Genomic DNA, 15,733 nt, shown 5'->3' with positions numbered 1-15,733 from the left:
TGTTTTTACACACTTATTTAAGAACCAACAATAATAAAATTTATTAAAAGTCTAAAATGCACATGCAACACGTACATGTATGTATATATGTATATTTATAAATTCAAGGTTCTCACATCCTTCCCCCCTTAAATGAATTTTGTCCTCAAAATTCTCACCTTCTATAGAAATAACTCGGGGTATTTCCTCTGCATATCTTATTCCATTCCATGATTTCTCTATAGAATCTTCACCCAAGAAATTTTCTTAATTCTCAATTCTTTCATTTCTCTTTCCAAAATCTTTACTAGTCCTTCCTCATAAGTTAGCGACTCATCCACTTCAATTCTTTTCAATTGCAACACATGTCTTGGGTCAGGGTGATATTTCTTGAGCATAGAAACATGAAATACATTGTGAATCTTGGCCATGCTCGGAGGCAATTACAGTTGATACGCCACCTTTCCGATTTGTTTCAAAATTTCAAAAGGTCCAATATACCTCGGCTTTAGCTTTTTTACCCTTTTTGGACACTACTCCGCCCTTCACGGGTTTAATTTTTAGGAAAACTTTGTCTCCTACTTCAAACTCCAAATCTTTCTTATCATATTTTCCTACCAATTTTCAGCTACTTTCGGATCAAAGCCCCGAAAAACTTGGGTAGATGAAATTTTAATACATTTATAGGGCTTGTCCTCCCCTACATTCCGTTCCCTAGGTGGATTACAGTCTCACTTGGTCCTGTTGGGGTGCTTGTTATTCTTGGTTTTGATGATCACAAAAGTTCGTTTATACAGACCAAGAAAGTGAACACTTTGATCAGGCCTGATGGAACAAGGAAAGCATATGTTTGATTGACTCCAGTCTACGATGCTTTGGATGTGGCAAACAAGATTGAAATAATATAATCGGATTTAGTCATTATTTTGTTCCGATCAAAGATACTATCTTTTAAGTATGTCTAGTTTGTCATTCTTGGTACTTTGAAATGTTTATCTAACCTTCTTCAAATACAAGTGTTTTTGTCTATCCAAGAATCAGGTTCAAATATGTCATGAAATGCAAAACAACCAAAATGAGAAGCAAAAACAGGACAATCAGGTCGGACGGCCGAAAGGAAACTGTCGGACGTCCGAAAGGATAAAGAACATCAGGAAGGAAGCACTGTCGGACGCTCATATGGGAGCATCGGACATCCGAAAGGATCGGACGCACACCTCGGACGCATATCAACCAGATCGGACGTCCGAAAAATTCCAAGATAACTTGCTAGCTCTCGGCCTACGATCGGACGCTGTGCTATCGGACGACAAAAACTCATCGGACGTCCGAACTTCAACTTGGCTGTTTTCGGACGATGATTTGATCGTCGGACGTCCGAAAGCCCCAACGGCTAGCTGACCCTTCATCTGCCTTCTATCCGTTGGAAGCTTTAATGAAGCCCATTTCTGTTCCCCTTTAAAAACAAACTGGTCTGAACCAAAAATAAACTTTTGCACACTTTGTTTACAAGATCTCAAGAGATATTTTAGCTAGAAAATAGTCTCCAAAGCAAGATTTGTTTTAAAGTGGTGTGAATTTCTGGTGAGCATTTCTTTTGTGATTGAAAGGATCTTTAGTGTAGCTTTGTTGAGGGTTTTCTGAGTGATTGTAAAATTTCTTGGCTTGACTAAGTGAGGCTTAGGGCAAGGAGGAAGTGCTCCCTCCATTGTACATCTAGTTGATCTTCTTTCATCAAAGAGAAGTTGCTCTTCCTAGTGTTTGGTCTTCAAGTTTGAGGATAGCTTGGTAGACACTTGGTTTGATTCCCTAATTTACTTTTCTGTTTAATAAAATTCTCATTACTTGTCTATACTTGTGTTTCTGATCAATATTGCTCATGTCTTCTAATCTACTTGGTTGATCATTACTAGAAAAGAAGGTAATTTTTTATTAAAGAAAAAGTGCATAAATTTGGTTAAGATTTTAATCAACCCAATTCACCCCCCCTCTTGGTTGTCTGTGGGACTTACAATTGGTATCAGAGCTTGGTCTCCTTGAGATTAAGCTCTAACGGCTTGGGGTAAAGATGACAACCAGTCATGCTATGTTTGTTGAGGGGCAATCTGTTACTAGGCCTCCCATGTTCAGTGGCTCTAACTATGTTAGCCGGAAAGAACGGATGATTATCTTTTTACAATCTATTGATATTGAACTATGGTTTATTGTGAGTGAAGGACCGCATGAAGCTAACTTTCTTGATGCAGATACAGGGTTGCTTCGGCCAAAAACGAGAGCTGAAATGAATGCTCAAGATAGGACTAACCTCACATTGAATGCCAAGGCCATGAATGTTCTGTATAGTGCCCTAGATTCTAATGAATCAATTAGAGTAAAAGGCTGCAAATCGGCCAAAGAAATGTGGGATAAACTAAGAGAAATCCATGAGAGTGGTGACAATGTGAAAGAACAGAAAAAGGCTATCTTGGTCACGAAATATGAATCATTTAAAATTGAACCTCTTGAGGATATTGACAAAATGTATTGCAGGTTCACTGACTTGATCAAAGATCTCGAGGCGTTGGGTAAAGAGTACACCTTGGGAGAGAAGAACAGGAAAATTCTCAATGCTTTGGGCAAAGAATGGAAAAATAAAGTGACTGCAATAGAGGAGGCTAAGGATTTAAGTTATGTGCCTATTGAATCTATCATTAACTCACTAACCACTTATGAGTTGAAATTGAAATCTAAAGTGCAGGAGGAAGAGGATGCTAGAGCAAAGAGAAACATTGCTCTAAAGACTACTCAAGGTGAAGATAATACAGCTCACTTGGATGATGAAGACTCAGATGGTGATGATAATGATCTTGCTCTCATCACCAGAGGCTTCAAGAGAATCTTGAATAAAAGAAAGTTTAGAAGGGGAGGACCTAGCAATCAATTTCAAAATCAGCCATCTATCGCAAAGTACAAAGGAAAACAAGATTTCAACAAGAAACAGTTGGACAAATGCTTCGAATGTGGACAGCCTGGACACTATGCAAACGAATGCCCCATGAAGAAGATGAAAGATGGAAAAGCTGATCGAAAGCCAAGATTCAACAACTTTCAGATTACTTGGAATGAATGCAACTCCGAAGGGGAAGTTGAAGAAGAAGAGGAATCAGCTCAAATGGCCTTCATGGCTATTGGAAATAATGAGGTAACTTCCACACACTCTCAATCTGAAAGTGATGATGATGAAGATGATGATCTTGAATCTTTTGTTGAAAAATTGCATAATGTCTTGAAGGAATCTTATGATAAAAACAAGCAGTTAAAACAGAAATTGGCTTTTCTCATTCAAGAAAATGCAAGTCTTTTTCAACAAAACAAACAACTAAAGATCGATAATGAAAGTCTTGTAAGAGCCGGATGTAATGTTCAAAATGAGCTTGATAGAAAGACAAATATCTGTGAAATGCTGAAGGAAAGACATGGTGATTTGAAAAAAAGGATGGACAACTTGGATGAGGCTTTGAAAGCAAGAAAGCAGGAGTTTATCAAAAGGAACATGTCATCTACACGTCCTACTACTTTTCAAAGAACATTTGCACACAACAAAAATGCACATGGTTTCACAACATATAGAAGAGGTGGATTGAGATATGTCAAACCAATACATGTTAAGGACTCTTCCATTATGTGTGATTTTTGTTGTCAAAGAGGGCATTTGAAAAGTGATTGCTATGTGAAAAGAAATCTGAACAAAGGGATGAAATGCATGTGGTTAGTTAGATACAATGCTAACTATTATGGACCCAAAAATTAAAATGGGTACCAAACACTTTCTCTTTTCAGGAAAAATACTCAAACAAGTCCAAATGGTTCATTGATAGCGGTTGCTCAAGGCATATGACCGGTGATCCCTCTTTGTTCATAAAGCTGAAATCAAGATCAAGTGGAAAAGTGACATTTGGTGATGATGTGAAAGTTAAGACAATTGGAATAGGTGATGTTGGTAAGGATGGTGAAACTTTTGTTCATAATGTGCTCTTAGTTGATAACTTAGGTTATAATTTGCTTAGTGTTAGTCAATTGTGTGATAAAGACTTGAATGTGTTGTTTAGAAAGCATGAATGCATTGTGCTTGATTCCAAATACAATGTTGTGTTCAAAGGTAAGAGGTTCAATGATATATATATTGTGGTTCTTGATAAAATTGATTCTTCTAGCTTAAAATGTCTTAAAGCTTCAAATGAAGATCCTTGGTTGTGGCATAGAAGACTTTGTCATTTTAACATGGATTTACTAAAGGAAATTTCGAAAAAGGAGCTAGTTAGAGGCTTGTTGACCTTGGTCGATCAATTCTTGGTTTTGATGATTAACAAACCAAAATGTAGATTTGGGCTAATGTTTTTATGTGAGTAATTTGTTAGAACAGATTTTTGTGGCATAAAAGAAGAATCAAAAACAGGGCACTCATGTGGGACGTCCGAAAGGAAGCTATCGGACGTCCGAAAGGATGAAGAACATCAACGGACGCACGCATCGGACGCACATCGATCGCATCGGACGTCCGAGAAATTTCGCAAAGATTTGATGACTCTCTGACGACGGTCGGACGCAGGGTTCGGACGTCCGACAGGTGGTTTGGACGCAGGGTTCGGACGTTCGACAGGTGGTTCGGACGTCCGACAGGCCAACGGCTAGTTTTGACAGCATTTAATATTTGACCGTTGGAGAGCCTTTTGGAGCCATTTCTCACCTTCTATAAAAACCCCAAAACACAAGAAGACAAGGGACTTTTGCCAACACAAAATACAAGCTTACAAGTGAGATTTTTGAGTAGAAAGATTCTTTGTTGGTTGTATAAGGAGTTGGGAAAGTTGGGTTGTGAGGTTGCTCAAGTGAAGGTTACTCTCTAGGAGGAGTAAAACCTTGGTGAAGGAGAACCTATTACTTGGAGTGGTAAAACCTTGGTGAAGGTTGCCTCATTTGTATAAAATAGTTCTTAATTGGGTGAGTGATCTTTCAAGTGTAGGTTGTTGAGGGTTAACTAGTATTGTTGTAAAACTCCTTGGCTCAACCAAAGAGTGTTTGGGGTGAGGAAGGAGTGAGTCTTCACTTGTACATCTTGGTTAGCATCGCCATCTATTGAAGAAGCTATTGGATTCATATTTGGTTTGCATTTCTTATCTTTTCTCTTTAATTAAGTTTTCTTTATTGTGCTTAAATTTGATATATCTTTGTGCATCATTGTGATATTGTTTGTACTCATTGGGTTGCACCAGGCCTTACAAGGCTTGCCAAATATCCGTTTTGAAAAGGATAAAATATGTGATGCATGTCAATTTGAAAAGCAAACAAAAGTTTCTTTTAAACCAAAGATGTGTGTATCTACTTCCAAACCTTTAGAACTCTTGCATCTTGACTTATTTGGCCCTACTCAAATCTCTAGCTTGGGTGGTAAGAAATACTGTTTTGTGATTGTAGATGATTATTCTAGATACACTTGGGTAATATTTCTTGCTCATAAGGATGATGCATTCAAGAATTTCACTTCATTGTTTGCTAAAGTGCAAAATCTGCTTGGATTAAAAATTGTTAGAATTAGAAGTGATAATGGAACAGAATTCAAGTATTGTGGATTTCCAGAATTTTGTGATTATAATGGCATAACTCATGAGTTTTCTATTGCAAGAACTCCACAGCAAAATGGTGTTGTAGAAAGGAAAAACAGGACTCTCCAAGAGGCTGCTAGAACTATGTTGAATGAATGTAGGTTGCCTAAATATCTTTGGGCTGAAGCGGTAAACACCGCATGTTATGTGATGAACAGAATCCTCTTGAGACCTATTTTGAAGAAAACTCCTTATGAACTGATTTTTGATAAGAAACCTACGGTTGGTTATTTCAAAGTATTGGTTGTAAATGCTTTATTTTGAATCTAAAGGAACATCTTGGTAAGTTTGATAAAAAATCTGATGAAGGAATATTTTTGGGGTATTGTGAGAATAAAAGAGGATATAGAGTTTTTAATAGAAGGACTCTTGTGATTGAAGAAGCTATACATATAACATTTGATGAAACCAATGATGATAATTCCAAAACTTCGTGTGAGGATGATGATGTAGGTGTTCGAGAAGGAATTGAAAAGCTATCAATTGGAAATGAAGCTAGCTCTAAACCGGCAGCAACTGAAATGGAAAATGAAATTCACAATGATGAAGAAGAGGAAGATGAAGACAAAAATGATGATCCACTCAAAGATCTTCCCAAGGCTTGGAAATTCAGCCAAAATCATCCAAAAGAGCTTATAATTGGTGATCCATCCGAGAAGGTAAATACTCGTTCCTCATCTAGAAAATTGATTGACAATTTTGCTTTAGTTTCTCTTTTTGAACCCAAAAATATCAATGATGCTTTAAAGGATGAAAACTGGATTTTGGCAATGCAAGAGGAACTTAATCAATTTGAGAGAAATGAAGTTTGGACACTTGTTGATAGACCTCAAAATCAACCTATCATTGGCACAAAGTGGATTTTTAGAAATAAGTTGGATGATAAAGGTGTTGTTGTAAGAAATAAAGCCAGATTAGTTGCTAAAGGATATGCTCAAGAAGAAGGAATTGATTTTGATGAAACATTTGCTCCCGTAGCAAGATTAGAATCTATTAGAATGCTTCTTGCTTTTGCATGTTTTAAAGGCTTCAAATTGTTTCAAATGGATGTTAAAAGTGCTTTTTTAAATGGTTTTATTGATCAAGAAGTATATGTGGATCAACCCCCCGGTTTTGAAAATACAAAATTTCCAAGTCATGTGTTTAAACTATCTAAAGCTTTATATGGTCTAAAACAGGCTCCAAGAGCTTGGTATGAAAGACTAAGTGGTTTTTTGATTGAAAATGGTTTCAAAAGGGGTGTTGTGGACACCACACTTTTTACTAAGCAAGTTTTGAATGACCTTCTTATTGTACAAATATATGTTGATGATATTATTTTTGGTGCTACTAATGAGTATCTATGCAAGGATTTTTCCACCACTATGCAAAGTGAATTTGAAATGAGTATGATGGGAGAATTAAATTTCTTCCTTGGACTTCAAATACATCAAACTCTTGAGGGAATTTTTATAAATCAAGCAAAATATACCAAGGAATTGCTGAAAAGGTTTGGCATGGAAGACTCAAAGCAAGTTGGAACTCCAATGTGCACATCTACAAAGCTTGACAAAGATGAAGAAGGTAATCATGTGGATGAAAAGCATTATAGAGGTATGATCGGAAGCCTACTCTATTTAACCGCAAGTAGACCTGATATTATGTTTGCTGTTTGCTTGTGTGCTAGATTTCAATCTTGTCCAAAAGAATCACATTTGAATGCTGTAAAAAGAATTTTTAGGTATTTGAAAGGTACATTAGACTATGGTCTTTGGTATGCTAGAACTAATGAGTTTGCACTATATGGTTATTCGGATGCTGATTTTGGAGGTTGTCGTGTGGATAGAAAGAGTACTAGTGGAACTTGTCATTTTCTTGGAAATTGTTTAGTCTCTTGGTTTAGCAAGAAATAATGTGCAATCTCTTTGTCTACAACCGAAGCGGAATATATTGCCGCTAGTGCATGTTGTGCTCAACTTTTATGGATGAAGCACACTTTGAATGATTTTGGATTGTTGTATGACTGCATGCCTGTATTCTGTGATAATACTAATGCTATAAATTTGACCAAAAATCCTATTCATCATTCTAGGACAAAGCACATAGATATAAAGCATCACTTTATTCGTGATCTTGTTCAAAAAGGTGAAATATGTGTAAATTATGTTTGTTCTAAAGATCAATTTGCTGATATTTTTACAAAAGTTTTGCCATTAGATCAGTTCATTCATCTGAGATCAAAATTAGGAATAATTGAAAAATCATCTTAATTTCTTTTGGATCTTCGGACGTCCGAAAGAAGATGAACGGACGTCCGATGATGTTCTTCAGCCATTTTCCAGATTGCGCCTGCTCGGACGCAACTGTCGGACGCACAACTTCGTTCGGCCGTCCGACAGTGCAACGGCTCATTTTTTAAAACAACTTTCTTCCTCATTTGCTTCAGACTCTTCCCATTTCATTTTCTCTCGGACGAAAACCCTCTTGTCTCTCACTCCCAAATTCATATCATTCTGAAGCCCCCATTCCCAAATTGACTCAACCAAAACAGTTCCTGATCAATTGCGAATCATTTTTCCTGATCATTTCACAGAATCATCTATCACTTCGCACATTCCCAAATTTTCTTCAAAACCCTATCTCTTCATAACCGCTCTGTCAAATCTTCTACAAGGTTTTTTGTTCCAAAATTTTTGTGCGATTCACTTCCCTACTACTGTGTGTATCATTTGCATCTATCATTCCATACATTTCGCACAATGGTGAATCTTAGAGGAGGAAAAGTTACTGCCGGACGCAAGCATCCACTCAGGGATGAGGATGAGGATCTTCCTACTGTCAAACGGACATCCAAACGCTTCAAAAGGGGAGCTATCAAGGGTCAAATGTCACGGCCTACTCCACAACCCACTTCTCAACCAGAATCTGGACAGGGGACCTCTTCTCAACCGCCTCCTAAATCAGTCCCTCTCCCTCCATTCTTTGATGATGCTGCGAAAGACAAATACGCCTGGATATCCCAGAAGGGTGTCATCCCTCAAAGAACTGTAAACCCCTCTGAATTTCGCTCCATAGGTTTAGAATCCATTCTGAGTCTATTTGCTTTCCAGAAATGGTCACATCTCATTTCCATGCCCAATGTCTACTATCCTGATATGCTGCATCAATTTTTTGCCAATCTTAGGAAAGGAACTGACCAAACTGAGATCATGTCTAGGGTAAATGGGGTAGACCTAATCTTTGATTCTGATACTGTGAATTCCATTTTAAATACTACCATTGAACGTTTATGCAAAGATAAGGTTGCTAATTTCTTTTCCTATGAAGAGCTTCCTACTGCTGCAAATCATTTTGATGGGACAAAAATGTTAACCTATTTCAAAAGAAGTTTTTCCTCACCTGCTGATGCTAAATTGAATGATCTGGCCCCTGTGAATTTAATTGCCTTTTCTATCATTTCAAACCTGCTTGTGCCCACTGATGGGCACAGAACTGATGCAAACAAAATGGAGTTGTATCTCTTTTATTGTTTTCGAGAAAAAATTCGTATTGATTTTGGTTTTGTCATGTGCAAGTTTTTACTTCGCTATGCTACTGACTCTCGAAGAAAACTATCCTATGGAAAGTTTCTTCAAAAGATTTTTGAGTTTTACAAAGTTCCAATTCTAGGTGTTTGTCCCAAAGAAGCATCTTCTTATGCCTTTACCAAAGCATATTTTGAAAGAAAAAATCTTGTTTTTAAAGATAATCTGTGGGCATATAAGGGGGCATCATCTAGTGAACAGAGGTCTAAGACTGTACATGATCCTTCACCCATTTCACTCACTCCCATTCACCCCAGGAAGTCTGCCACTAAAGCATCTTCCTCTTCCAGTGATGAAGTAATTGAGCTCCTTCGTGAACTCAAACAGCATGTTCTTCTTCTAGAACATGGTCTAATGCTCACTATGTCCTCTGAGCAACAAACTGCCTTCCTAGACAAAAAGAACCTCCTGTTTCCCCCCTGTTGTTGAGGAAGTTTCCCATGACAAAGAGTCACAACCCACTGATCCAAGTTCATCAATTCCGGATCCTGGTTCTTCAACCCCTGTGACTCCTCATGGCACCTCTACATCAGATAAAGGCAAGGCACCAGTTGAAGAGGCTGCTGAAGATGATGAAGAAACTGAAGAGGAGGATCTTGACCAATATCAGCTCTCTCGGAGGACACCTGGATCCACTTAGTTCATCATTTAGGACATTTGCATTTTGTTTGTCTTTTTTATGAGTTGGTGGTATTCAACAATGAATATGCAATGTAATGGATATTTTAAGTTTCTTTTGGTATGATCTGATGGATGTTTAAGTACTGTTTTGATGGATGTCTAAATATTTTGATGGATGATTGTCTATTCTGATTGTGTGAATGTAATGAATGTGTGGATTGTATGATTGTCTAAATTTCATTGAAGAATGTGTTTGTGGATGTGTTGATGTGATTGTTGAAGAATGTGTTGATGTGTTGATGTGTTTGTGGATTTGTGAATGTGGTTGCCCTTTTGTGATGACAAAAAGGGGGAGAGGACTGGATTGAGTGATGATTGATGATTGGTGATGTTGGATATGTTGGTTTGATTGTTTAAATTTGGATTGGCTGATTTGCTTAATTGTTTAACTCGGATGGGCAGCCAAGTGAGGGGGAGCTTTTCAAAATTTTCAAATTTTTATGATTCACTAAGACAGGGGGAGTTCTTGTCTATTTTGAAAGGGAGAGTTTTCATTGCAATCATCAAATTTCATTTCAAACTTTTGTTTTGTCATCATCAAAAAGGGGGAGAATGTTATTCTTGGTTTTGATGATCACAAAAGTTCGTTTATACAGACCAAGAAAGTGAACACTTTGATCAGGCCTAATGGAACAAGGAAAGCATATGTTTGATTGACTCCAGTCTACGATGCTTTGGATGTGGCAAACAAGATTGAAATAATATAATCGGATTTAGTCATTGTTTTGTTCCGATCAAAGATATACTATCTTTTAAGTATGTCTAGTTTGTCATTCTTGGTACTTTGAAATGTTTATCTAACCTTCTTCAAATACAAGTGTTTTTGTCTATCCAAGAATCAGGTTCAAATATGTCATGAAATGTAAAACAACCAAAATGAGAAGCAAAAACAGGACAATCAGGTCGGACGGCCGAAAGGAATACTGTCGGACGTCCGAAAGGATAAAGAACATCAGGAAGGAAGCACTGTCGGACGCTCATATGGGAGCATCGGACGTCCGGAAGGATCGGACGCACACCTCGGACGCATATCAACCAGATCGGACGTCCGAAAAATTCCAAGATAACTTGCTAGCTCTCGGCCTACGATCGGACGCTGTGCTGTCGGACGACAAAAACTCATCGGATGTCCGAACTTCAACTTGGCTGTTTTCGGACGATTGGTTCGGACGATGATTTGATCGTCGGACGTCCGAAAGCCCCAATGGCTAGCTGACCCTTCATCTGCCTTCTATCCGTTGGAAGCTTTAATGAAGCCCATTTCTATTCCCCTTTAAAAACAAACTGGTCTGAACCAAAAAGAAACTTTTGCACACTTTGTTTACAAGATCTCAAGAGATATTTTAGCTAGAAAATAGTCTCCAAAGCAAGATTTGTTTTAAAGTGGTGTGAATTTCTGGTGAGCATTTCTTTTGTGATTGAAAGGATCTTTAGTGTAGCTTTGTTGAGGGTTTTCTGAGTGATTGTAAAATTTCTTGGCTTGACTAAGTGAGGCTTAGGGCAAGGAGGAAGTGCTCCCTCCATTGTACATCTAGTTGATCTTCTTTCATCAAAGAGAAGTTGCTCTTCCTAGTGTTTGGTCTTCAAGTTTGAGGATAGCTTGGTAGACACTTGGTTTGATTCCCTAATTTACTTTTCTGTTTAATAAAATTCTCATTACTTGTCTATACTTGTGTTTCTGATCAATATTGCTCTTGTCTTCTAATCTACTTGGTTGATCATTACTAGAAAAGAAGGTAATTTTTTATTAAAGAAAAAGTGCATAAATTTGGTTAAGATTTTAATCAACCCAATTCACCCCCCTCTTGGTTGTCTGTGGGACTTACAGTGCTATATACTCTAAAAGGTCAGTCATCTGGTTCAAAGCAGTGGCTACTGAGTCACCTGTATGGGTTCCTTGTCCCTGGTTCTGGTTGACCGCAGATCCTCGTTGTTCCCCTTGCTCTTGAAGTTGTCTCAGTTTACGGCTCCGTCGTCGTGACTCAGCTTCCATATCTCTTTCACAAGGTTCCATCTTTCACAAATTTCCACGGCTAAACTTTACATAATATCAGAAATAAATATTTCCATGCATTTCCTATAATATTCTTCCATTTTTCCATTGATAACAGCTTGCAACTTCCATCGATCATTACTCAGTTCTCACAGCTTCAGTCAAGGACCATTTGAGCCTCAAACCAGAAATTTCCCTTAGTTGAAGCTCATTTTCCTCTGCTAAAACTCAACTTGCAGCTTAAACATATACTCAGCTACACTCAGCATATAAGTGTTATTCACGAAACTTACCTCTTGCCTTAAGTGTTAGCAATCGCAGACGAAATCAGTTTCCTTTCCGACTTTGTTCCCTCCAATCCTTGGTTAGTTGATGACGAAGCTCACTAGGCTTTCTCTCTCTCTGTTTCTCTCGGTGTTGGCCTGGTAAAGAGACGAACTAAAGTTTTATTTTGTTCTCAACCACCACCCAAATTTTAGCAGATATTTTTCTGCTTTTCCTTTCGGTAACCGCTTGTATTTAGCATACCATTGGCTTGGAATTTTCCTTTGGTTTCTCTCAAGCACCGCCCAAGCTTGTTTAGCATTTGCTTGCCTTACTTCCACTCGGTTCTAGATTCTCCAAATGTTTGTCCTTTCTGTATTTTATCTTCCATTTCCACCTCACTTCGTCTAATCATTCATGTTTACCACAAAACCTTAACCAAAGGAATTTGGTCTTAGTGTTTTCCCTCTGTAATTTATGTGTCGTCTCGACTACTTCCCAAAATATATAAAAATTCAACTACTTGATTTTACAATTTATCTGCGCGTTATACTCAATTAAACAATCTTCATCTAAAATAGCATTATAAACCTGACATTATCGCTCCCTAGCTCTATATTTCTCACAACGAGTTGATTTACAATATGTAATGACCAATTATGCATGCATGCAATTGCAGTTAACTTCACTCCATATATATCATTAATACAAAGCAAATTTATGATCAATTTAATTACACCATAGAACAAAGTCAATTAAAGCATATATCAAACTCAAGTACACTTTAATAAGAAATCAAACAAGTCTTTTTAAGTGCATTCGATTTTTGGTAAGAAGTTTAACATTTTTTATTTGGACGTTTGATCAAGAAAAATCATTTAACCCCACAAATCACTTTTGAGAATAAAATGCTTTTAAGAAAATAAGCAGACATGCAGGTTCGTATTTACTTAAACGTTGGTCCAACGCTCTACTCTTCACACCTAATCTGAGAATTAGCTTTTATGCCACATAAAACTTAACTATTTACGACCAATATTCATTCTTATATATAAGAAAAGTTCAAATATTCGTAAAAGTTTAAAACATGCCTACAGGGCCAATCACAAGATATATGTAAAGTAATCATTAAGTTCACAAGGGAGAACCTCACTATTTACTCAACTAGGTCAATTCATCATAATACCAGTAGATCTCATCTCCTCGTTCAGTTTCAACTTAGATCAAGTACTAGGATCCCATTAGTTTATACAAGACTATCTATCAATCTTTCCTGCTATTATCTGTATGACTCTTCTAACGGTTTCGAACCATTAATATCCTTTGACGAGTTAATCTTAACTATTTCTTGTGTCTCTTTTCAAGTTCAAATTGGATCAATTTTTTTTTAATTTAAGGTCGTAAGATTTAAAAGGACACTTTTATTTCAAACTACAATTGTCTGTATTTTTTTTTTTTAAGTTCCAAAAATCCAAAAAGCACCAGTCCTATACCATTCAAAAGTTCTACATGTGACGCCCCGAAAAGTATGAGTGTGAGGACCCGTATATCCCCTGTTAATTTTTTTCCTAGGGTTTTATCCCCTTGAATAGCATGTTTTCTGCGTTTTCTGGCTTAGAAATATTTTCTTGGTGGATTTTATGAGCAATTATAGTTTTTAGACAATTTTTCTAGTATTGGAGAGTTTTTGAAAAATTAAGGATAAATAACGGACGTGGGACCCGCTAGTGCGAAAAGTTCAAAAAAATTCGGCCAATAAGGTTAAGTTTCGGATACTGTGTAAGATTTATCGGGTGTTAAGAGATAAGTAGAGCGTGTGAAGTGATTGATGTGAGAGGAAACAAAAGGATTGACATGCATTTATGAAGTGCCACATGTCACTTTTTGGTTGGTTGTCCTTGTAGACAACTATTCACCCTTTTTGACCTTTTGACTACTTGGGTTAAATATCTAAAAAATTAACCAAAAATCACCATTGTCTTCGACCTCTTGGCCGGCCCTCTCACTAAGAAAAGGAAAGAAAACTTCTTCAATTGTCAAGCTCCCAACTAGCTCAATCTTCCAAATCAAGTGCATAAATTAGTTTCTACTCCATAAAATCTTTCTAGTTGGTGTTAGTGGTTGGTTTGGTGAAGTTTTTGGAAGAGCTAAGGTGTCCAACATCTCTACCTCTCTTGTTACTAGGTGAGTGGTGTGTGTATCTTCCTCCTTCACTTAATAAAGCTTGGGTTATGCTTAGTAGTGGCTAAAGTGATGATATATATGGTTTATTTCTTGGTTTGAAGTGATTTGGTGAAGTTTTCATTTTATTGATGAATTTTCTGGTTTAATGTAATCATGGTGTTGTGGTTGTTTATGATGATTGATAATGAGGGGTTATGACTCTAGTGGATGGAAATGATTGATATTTGCAACCAATTTTGGGTTTGGATTGAAACATGAAAAGTTAGGGTTCATAAACCCCCTTTTCTGTCCGGTTTTGGATCAGGTGGTTAGGAGCCGAATTGGACTTTACTCAAAACATGAAAGTTGTAGATATTGATGAGTTTGAAGTGCCTATAAAATTTCAGGTCATTTGGACTAGTGTAGAGTGAGATATGTCGATTTTACTGTTGCTGTTCTGGGTTGATCAGAATGTGAAAACTGCACTTGTAATTGGCCATTTTGACTGGAATTGCTTTGGATTTGGATGTTAGTGTCTTCTAATGAAATGTATCTGGATGTCTTAGCTACCATATGCCTTTGGAATCAATGCATTTGGACTTGTATGGACCGAGTTGGACTCATTACAGCATTGTGTGATTTGTGAACCTGTTTTAGTGGTTCTGGTTTGGTATTTTGGCATATTTGACCTAGTTATACTAGGATTTGGACTGAGTGGCCTTCTACATTGTTGTAGCCCTATCTCTTAGCTTCGAAACGGTGGGTCTTGCACCTTCATCCGACAATCGTAGTGCCTTTGGTGCCATTACCGCAAAAGGATGTCAAAAGCTATTTTTCTGGTTTTGAACTTAACTTTCATTTCCGGACTTTTTCCCTAGCTGGATTTGTCTTTGTACTTCTTGGAGCTTGCTGAATGGCTATTGGATGAACTTGTTGTTGTGTGTGTACCTTTGGGTTTGAATGAGAAGAAATAATGAAGCCATGATGGCTGGAAAAGTTAGCAAATGTAGGGGAAGTGCTGTCCGAACTTTTAAAGGACTTGTTTGCATTGAGTTTGTGATCTAAGACTTGGATTTGAGCAAGGCAATGATACATGATGGATGGTTTCTGAGTCGTGGGGGTGAGTGACCTCAAACTACTTCTAAAGTTATTTATGAACCGTTTCTTACATTATTTACTTTTGAACTGTTTCCAAAGTCACTTTTGAAATGTTTTCTTGCATATCATGTGTGCTGGCATTTGAGTGTGCCTTGTTTGCTATATTTCTTGACTTCATGACTTGTATTTTGGTTGATAACGTGTTAAGCGCTTATAATGATTTCCAAAACGAGTTTTCGAGGCGAGTGTGTACTTTATCGCACTCGACCTCGATAAATGTGAAATTTTCGATTGAAATGTTACTTGCGCATGAATGTAAGCCTTTTGGGCTGAACTGGCCATTGCCCCTT

This window comes from Coffea arabica, chromosome 10c (genome assembly GCF_036785885.1).
Source record: "Coffea arabica cultivar ET-39 chromosome 10c, Coffea Arabica ET-39 HiFi, whole genome shotgun sequence".
Lineage (NCBI taxonomy): Eukaryota > Viridiplantae > Streptophyta > Magnoliopsida > Gentianales > Rubiaceae > Coffea > Coffea arabica.
Note: the sequence above shows the minus strand (reverse complement) of the source record.